Consider the following 8,821-nt stretch of genomic DNA (forward strand, 5'->3'; position numbering starts at 1 on the left):
TTCTAGCTCTTCCGGGAGAATCCCAAGGCGTTCCCAGGCCAGTCGAGAGACATAGTCCCTCCAGCGTGTCCTGGGTCTTCCCCGGGGCCTCCTCCCGGTTGGACGTGCCCGGAACACCTCACCAGGGAGGCGTCCAGGAGGCATCCTGATTAGATGCCCGAGCCACCTCATCTGACTCCTCTCGATGCGGAGGAGCAGCGGCTCTACGCTGAGCCCCTCCCGGATGACTGAGCTTCTCACCCTATCTTTAAGGGAAAGCCCAGACACCCTGCGGAGGAAACTCATTTCAGCCGCTTGTATTCGCGATCTCGTTCTTTCGGTCACTACCCATAGCTCATGACCATAGGTGAGGGTAGGAACATAGATCGACTGGTAAATTGAGAGCTTCGCCTTGCGGCTCAGCTCCTTTTTCACCACGACAGACCGATGCAACGCCCGCATTACTGCGGATGCCGCACCGATCCGCCTGTCGATCTCACGCTCCATTCTTCCCTCACTCGTGAACAAGACCCCGAGATACTTGAACTCCTCCACTTGGGGCAGGATCTCGCTACCAACCCTGAGAGGGCACTCCACCCTTTTCCGGTTGAGGACCATGGTCTCGGATTTGGAGGTGCTGATTCTCATCCCAGCCGCTTCACACTCGGCTGCGAACCGATCCAGAGAGAGCTGAAGATCACGGCCTGATGAAGCAAACAGGACAACATCATCTGCAAAAAGCAGTGAACCAATCCTGAGCCCACCAAACCAGACCCCCTCAACACCCTGGCTGCGCCTAGAAATTCTGTCCATAAAAGTTATGAACAGAATCGGTGACAAAGGGCAGCCCTGGCGGAGTCCAACTCTCACTGGAAACGGGTTCGACTTACTGCCGGCAATGCGGACCAAGCTCTGGCACTGATCGTACAGGGACTGAACAGCCCTTATCAGGGGGGCCGGTACCCCATACTCTCGGAGTACCCCCCACAGGATTCCCCGAGGGACACGGTCGAATGCCTTTTCTAAGTCCACAAAACACATGTAGACTGGTTGGGCAAACTCCCATGCACCCTCTAGGACCCTGCTAAGGGTATAGAGCTGGTCCACTGTTCCGCGACCAGGACGAAAACCACACTGTTCCTCCTGAATCCGAGGCTCGACTATCCGACGGACCCTCCTCTCCAGGACCCCTGAATAGACTTTTCCAGGGAGGCTGAGGAGTGTGATCCCTCTGTAGTTGGAACACACCCTCCGATCCCCCTTCTTAAAGAGGGGGACCACCACCCCGGTCTGCCAATCCAGAGGCACTGTCCCTGATGTCCATGCGATGTTGCAGAGGCGTGTCAGCCAAGACAGTCCTACAACATCCAGAGCCTTGAGGAACTCCGGGCGTATCTCATCCACCCCCCGGGGCCCTGCCACCAAGGAGTTTTTTGACCACCTCGGTGACCTCAGTCCCAGAGATGGGGGAGCCCACCTCTGAGTCCCCAGGCTCTGCTTCCTCATTGGAAGGCATGTTAATGGGATTGAGGAGGTCTTCGAAGTATTCCCCCCACCGACCCACAACGTCCCGAGTCGAGGTCAGCAGCGCACCATCCCCACCATATACAGTGTTGACACTGCACTGCTTCCCCTTCCTGAGACGCCGGATGGTGGACCAGAATCTCCTCGAAGCCGTCCGAAAGTCATTCTCCATGGCCTCCCCAAACTCCTCCCACGCCCGAGTTTTTGCCTCAGCAACCACCAAAGCCGCATTCCGCTTGGCCTGCCGGTACCTATCAGCTGCCTCCGGGGTCCCACAGGACAAAAGGGTCCTGTAGGACTCCTTCTTCAGCTTGACGGCATCCTTCACCACCGGTGTCCACCAGCGGGTTCGGGGATTGCCGCCACGACAGGCACCGACCACCTTACGGCCACAGCTCCGGTCAGCTGCCTCAACAATAGAGGCATGGAACATGGCCCATTCGGACTCAATGTCCCCCACCTCCCTCGGGATGTGGTCGAAGTTCTGCCGGAGGTGGGAGTTGAAGCTACTTCTGACAGGGGGCTCTGCCAGACGTTCCCAGCAGACCCTCACAACACGTTTGGGCCTACCACGCCTGACCGGCATCCTCCCCCACCATCGAAGCCAACTCACCACCAGGTGGTGATCAGTTGACAGCTCCGCCCCTCTCTTCACCCGAGTGTCCAAGACATGTGGCCGCAAGTCCGACGACACGACCACAAAGTCGATCATCGAACTGAGGCCTAGGGTGTCCTGGTGCCAAGTGCACATATGAACACCCCTATGCTTGAACATGGTGTTCGTTATGGACAATCCGTGACGAGCACAGAAGTCCAATAACAAAACACCGCTCGGGTTCAGATCAGGGGGGCCATTCCTCCCAATCACGCCCTTCCAGGTCTCACTGTCATTGCCCACGTGAGCATTGAAGTCTCCCAGCAGAACGAGGGAGTCCCCAGAAGGTATGCCCTCTAGCACCCCCCTCCAGGGACTCCAAAAAGGGTGGGTACTCCGAACTGCTGTTCGGTGCATACGCACAAACAACAGTTAGGACCCGTCCCCCCACCCGAAGGCGAAGGGAGGCTACCCTCTCGTCCACCGGGGTAAACCCCAATGTACAGGCTCCAAGTTGGGGGGCAATAAGTATACCCACACCTGCTCGGCGCCTCTCACCGGGGGCAACTCCAGAGTGGTAGAGAGTCCAGCCCCTCTCAAGGAGATTGGTTCCAGAGTCCAAGCTGTGCGTCGAGGTGAGTCCAACTATATCTAGCCGGAACCTCTCAACTTCGCGCACTAGCTCAGGCTCCTTCCCCTTCAGAGAGGTGACATTCCACGTCCCAAGAGCCAGTTTCTGTAGCCGAGGATCGGACCGCCAAGGTCCCCGCCTTCGGCCACCACCCAACTCACACTGCACCCGACCTCCTTGGCCCCTCCCATAGGTGGTGAGCCCATGGGAAGGGGGACCCACGTTGCCTCTTCGGGCTGTGCCCGGCCGAGCCCCATGGGTGCAGGCCCGGCCACCAGGCGCTCGCCATCGAGCCCCACCTCCAGGCCTGGCTCCAGAATGGGGCCCCGGTGACCCGCGTCCGGGCAAGGGAAAACGCCGTCCAAAATGGTTTTTTCTTCATAGGAGGTTTGTTTAACCGCTCTTTGTCTCATCCCTCACCTAGGACCAGTTTGCCTTGGGTGGCCCTACCAGGGGCATAAAGCCCCGGACAACAGAGCTCCTAGGATCATTGGGACACGCAAACCCCTCCACCACGATAAGGTGACGGTTAAAGGAGGGGTACTTTTAACATATGAAGCCTTAAATGGACAAGGTCTGGCTTACTTATCTGAATGTTTAATAATTACTAAACAGAGCGCACATTAAGATCTCAAGATGCCGGTCTGTTTATAGATTAATAAAATTAATCCATTAATCCAAGGATTAATAAAATTATAACAGTGGGAGGCCGTGCGTTTAGTTACATGGCCCCTAAACTGTAGAATGGTCTGCCTGCTACTATAAAAGATGCCCTTTCAGTCTCAGCTTTCAAATCCCAACTGAAGATTCACTACTTCAGTTTAGCATATCTTGACTAAAGCTGCTGATTAACTGTGCAGATTGCATCTCTGTTGTTAGTCATTAGCACTAAAACATAAGTAATATGATAGTTCTAATTTGTTACTAACCCTTACCTATTCTGTTTCGCTTCTCGATACCCAAATGTGGCACTTGGTGCCACTGCTCTACTGCCAAGTTGTTTTGCCTGCCAAAGGTAAAGTCATCTCTGATGGAGGATTGCAGAAATCATCAGTTAGAGGGGTCCTTTCATCGGATTGGCTGGTCCAGCACTGTCTCAGCTGTGGAATGGCTAGTAGTGGCAGCTTGATGGCCGGGGTCTCCAGGACTCTGAACAAATCCAAATCGTATTATGTGATGTCATCTACTGTTGAATTCTGCTCTGTACTTATAATATTTCTATTGCACTATTATATTGTATTGAGGATTACTTGTGTTCTGTTCTGTATTCAATGCGGCACTTCTTTTGTGATTTTGGGCTATACAAAAACAAATTGTATTGTATTGTATTGTATTATGTAACTTTGCAGTCTTTCACTGTCTGCCCCCTTTACTTGGCCATTAACAATCCACCCAAGAGCCATCCTCACAGCGTAAGGACCTTCACCTGTACTGTTTAGGACTTGTCATGGCTGCAGGGCTTTAGAGACATTTGTACCTATTAACAAGCCTACTTCTGCATTTATCTGAGGTAGATGCATGTCTTTGAGATAAGACCATCTAGTGATATCTTCTTGCGCATGGTTGTTCTTTTTTTTCACTGGTATAAAGTTCAGTGTGTAAACCCCTCTGGCAGTTCGATAAATATTTTCTTCAACTCCACAGACTTGAAACTCCAATAAAACAGAATATTTTACTAGTTTCTGTTTATTTACTTTCTCTCTTTCTACGATGCTTATATGGACTTGAGCCTTTCTTCCAGGAAGATTTAATTGTTCTTGCAAGCTTTCTGTGTGGAATGCATAACAGCCAGAGTCTATTAGAGCATATGTTTCTACACATCTTTCACTCATTTTATACTTAACTTTAACTGGGACAACAGCTAGGACACTCTCTTTACTGGCCTCAGTGGCAGTGCACATCTCTGTGGTTATACAAGAAATGTACAAGGGAGAAATGTTCTTCTTTTTTGACTTAGCATGCTCCTTTTTAGGAAGTATGGCTTTATCGTTGGTACCCATTTCCTTATTCATATGGAGAAAGACTGGATATAAACGAGAGCATATTTGACATTTACTTTTTTCTACACAGTCTTTACTAAGATGTCCTTGCTTAAGGCACTTAAAGCATAATCCCTTAGATTTAAAAAAGTCAGCTCTACTTTTAAATTTTAGTTTCTGGATTGCACTGCATTCAACAAGATCGTGACTTTCATTGCAAAATAGACAGGGCTTACCGCATGCACGACCAACTGTCTCCACCTTTTTGACTGACGCATCTGTATTCCCCTTTTCAGCAGCAACAGCAAAGCTTGTAGCAAAACTGCTTTTTCTCAGGCCGCCTTTCAGAGGAAACTTCCCTTGATCAGTCTGGTCTTTTTCCTTCTTGAAGGCAAGCTTGCCATATAAGTTAACGAGTCGTGCACATCTATCTTCTTTACCTTCAATATTCCAAGCTACATGTTGCCATGGTCCTCACAGATCTTGTGGAAGCTTCGAGATTATAGTATGAAGAAGAAAGACCACATAATCCATCAGACCTTCTCCATCATCTGGTTTTATTTGTGGCCATCTTTTGCCTTTCTTCTTGTATGTGTGTGCTATCTGTAGTTGGTTTCCATAGAGGCTTTCAAGCTTCTTTCTGGCCCTTTTATAACCTTCTGCAGGTGGCAGGTATATACAGCCTTTAACAATTTCATGGGGTGAGCCTTTGGCAAATTGTGCTAAGAAGTCCAATTTATCTTAGGGGTTCTCCATTACCTCATCAATAGCCCGATCAAATGCTCTAATAAAGTCCACATAGTTCATTGGGTCTCCATCAAATACTGAGACATTTGTATATGGCACATGAGGTACTTGTGCCTTATTTTGCTGTTAGTAATGTTGTTGGCTAATATTTACTTTCGTTTCTATGGAAAGAGCTAAAAATACTTGCCTCATATAGCTCTTCAATCTTGTCATCTGGTTTTTCAGGATCATTATTGGGATTTGGTTTATTATTTGGAATGTGGCTGTGTCCTTTAAGAGCTCTCAGTTTTGCATTGGATTCTGCAATTGCAGCTTCTAACATCAGTTGATCTATTTTAGCCTTTAGCTGTGCCTCTTCCATATCTAGAGCCTGTTGCCTTTTTGCAGCTGTGGCACAGGCAAGCGGTACTGCATGCGTCACTTCTTGTGCCCTGGTGGCACTAACAGGGGTAGCTGCTGAACTTGCTCGACTTCTAGTTTTTGCAGATTTTGCAGATACTTGAGAAACACTGTCGCCAGGAGTGACATTGTCAATAAATCTGTACCCCTTGAAATGGTTTGAATGTTTTGAAATGGTTTACACTTTTAGTGTAGCTGCTGGTAGGTAAGGCAGGATTAAACATGGGTCAAAGAAATATCTCAGTCCAAAAGTTCATTTTGAAAGATTTAGTGAAAATTCAAAGCAAATTGTTCTCACAAGAAGTAAAGAAAAAGGTTGTTACACACATAGAATAAAAAGCAAAAAAAAAGGAAAAATGTCTCTTCTCTAAACTTAGCTTTTCTTCTCAAACTTCAGTTGTTTCTATACTTAAAGATACTTTAATTCGCCTTCAGTATGCTCTAAACGTATGGCACTGCACATTCAATGGAACACATTGATATATACTATAGGGCACGTTAAGGCACAGCAACTTTATTGGAGCCCCAACTAGATACTCTCAGTGCAGAGGAATTGAATAAACCTCTGGCACTATCAGAATTACTGGATGCTATAAACTCACTTCAGAGTGGGAAAGCAGCAGGCCCTGATGGCTACCCAGCCGATTTTTATAAAAAATTCTCAATTAAGTTAGCACCCCTTTTATTAGCAACATTTACAGAATCTAGACACGATAAAATTCTACCTCAAACTTTTCGTCAACCATTTATTACTGTCTCTCCTAAGCAAAATAAGTACTTATTACAATTTGCATCACAAAGAAAAATATTAATCATTCTAAAAATAGATTTTATCAGGACATTCTGAAATGTGATTGTAATCTTACACAAAGGAATTATGAACAGCAAGCTAGACCTGTAAAAAAAGGGATCCTGATATGAACGTGCCTCAAGCACAAAAACAAACAAACAAGCAAAAAATACAAATAACTATCATTTTAAAGGTGGTTGGTCTCAATTCAACACAAAAGACTATATCTGACAAGAGTAATGGTGAAGACTGAGACAAATATCCCTAAGTCTAAGATGATTCTGAGACAACAGAAAAAAAGTCTTGATTCTGGTACTACAACCTAATGAAAAACATCTTTAGAAGGATGTGGTTTGATATTCACACCTGAACTAGTTATATACTCAGGATCCGCAGCTTGCATGGTCATGGGACATTCTTGATATTCTGTTTTCCAACAAGTGCACAAAAGGTCAAAAGAAGGATGGAAATATGATGTATTGTCACTTAAGGTTTAGTTCAATGTTACTGTAGTTGTTTCCTTGCTGTACCTCAACTTCAAAACAGCATAACATAGGCAGTGTAAACAGAGCCATTCTATAGCAATGGTCACCTGCTGATTTCACACAGTATTGACACCACACACACCCCACTATTATTTCATTTAAACAAGCAACATGATGGTGCAGTAGCATGCTTGGCATGAATTCTGCATCTGGTTGTTGGTCATGCTGATTCTGCACGTTTTCCCTATCTATATACTGATTTTCCCTCCTACATCAACAAAGTCCTTCAGGTTAGGTTTATTGGTGGCTCTAAATTTACCCTGTGATGGATTGACAAACTGTCCAGGGCAAGTTCCAGGCTCCGCTGGAATAGACTCTTGCAATACTCAATTGGATTAAACAAGTTTAGGAACATTATTTTAACTTATGTTTAAATAATAAATTCCTTCATGAGACAAATTCTTGATATTTTTTTGTAACATGGGTTTTCTGATGAGACCTAGAAAACCCTAAGTGTTTTCTTTACCATTATGAGAGACCTGTTTGTCATCAGACTGACCTCTCAGCATTTCAGTCACCACCTGTACTGTATTTAATGAGACTGTAGACTACTGCTCACTTCTTCACATTTTATAATTTAATTTGATTAGGAGTTTCTACACAACTGAAAAAATTGAATAACTAAACATTAAATAATGAATATTCCAGGAGAAGACAAGAACAGTTGTTAAACAGATATAAACTAAACTACAACACTTTAAAATAAAGGCAAAGTTTTGAACTGACAGATTTCAAAAATGATGATAACTCACAGCTACCTGTGTGTATTCCTTTATATAATCCTGAAGTCATATCCATCCATCCACCCATTATCCAACCCACTATATCCTAACTACAGGGTCATGGGGGTCTGCTGGAGCTAATCCTAGCCAACACAGGGCGCAAGGCAGGAAACAAACCCCGGGCAGAGCGCCAGCCCACCGCAGGGCACACACACACACACCAATTTAGAATCGCCAATGCACCTAATCTGCATGTCTTTGGACTGTGGGAGGAAACCGGAGTACCTGGAGGAAACCCACGCAGACACGGGGAGGACATGCAAACTCCACGCAGGGAGGACAAGGGAAGCGAACCCAGGTCTCCTAACTGCAAGGCAGCAGCGCTACCCACTGCGTCACTGTGCCGCCCCCTGAAGTCATATGGAAGCAGTAAATAAACTGTAGCTGAATTAGGCCCCACAATGTTTCCTTCAAAGACGTCTGAAGTCTTCAAAGGGATTATCTTCAGTTAGAAACAGCAGGCTGTTTTCCTACTTGAGAGAACATTGTCTCCAACCTTTGTGCCCTTCACGTTTTACACCTTCTCACTCTTCTTTTCGCCTCATAGATTGCTAATACATTCACTGTTGATTAACTCAGATCTTTTGTAAGTGGAAAAGTAAACCCCCTAGAGGCACATAGAAAAGTCAATAGGAAATCAGGCTAGCCTGGAACTTGCCAGCTTGTCATCAAGTAGTAATGTGTGCACACCGACATTATTGACAGAGAACTGTTGTTTACAAAGCTGCTCTAATTATTGAGGCTGACCCACATTTCAGAAATGTTCCCCTGGAGTATACAGAGCTCAGAGAATGAGACATGGCAAAGGCAGATTTTTAATAGTTCATCGGGAAAATAATTTTATTTAATA

Source organism: Erpetoichthys calabaricus, chromosome 10, assembly GCF_900747795.2.
Source record: "Erpetoichthys calabaricus chromosome 10, fErpCal1.3, whole genome shotgun sequence".
In the NCBI taxonomy this organism is placed as follows: Eukaryota; Metazoa; Chordata; class Cladistia; order Polypteriformes; family Polypteridae; genus Erpetoichthys; species Erpetoichthys calabaricus.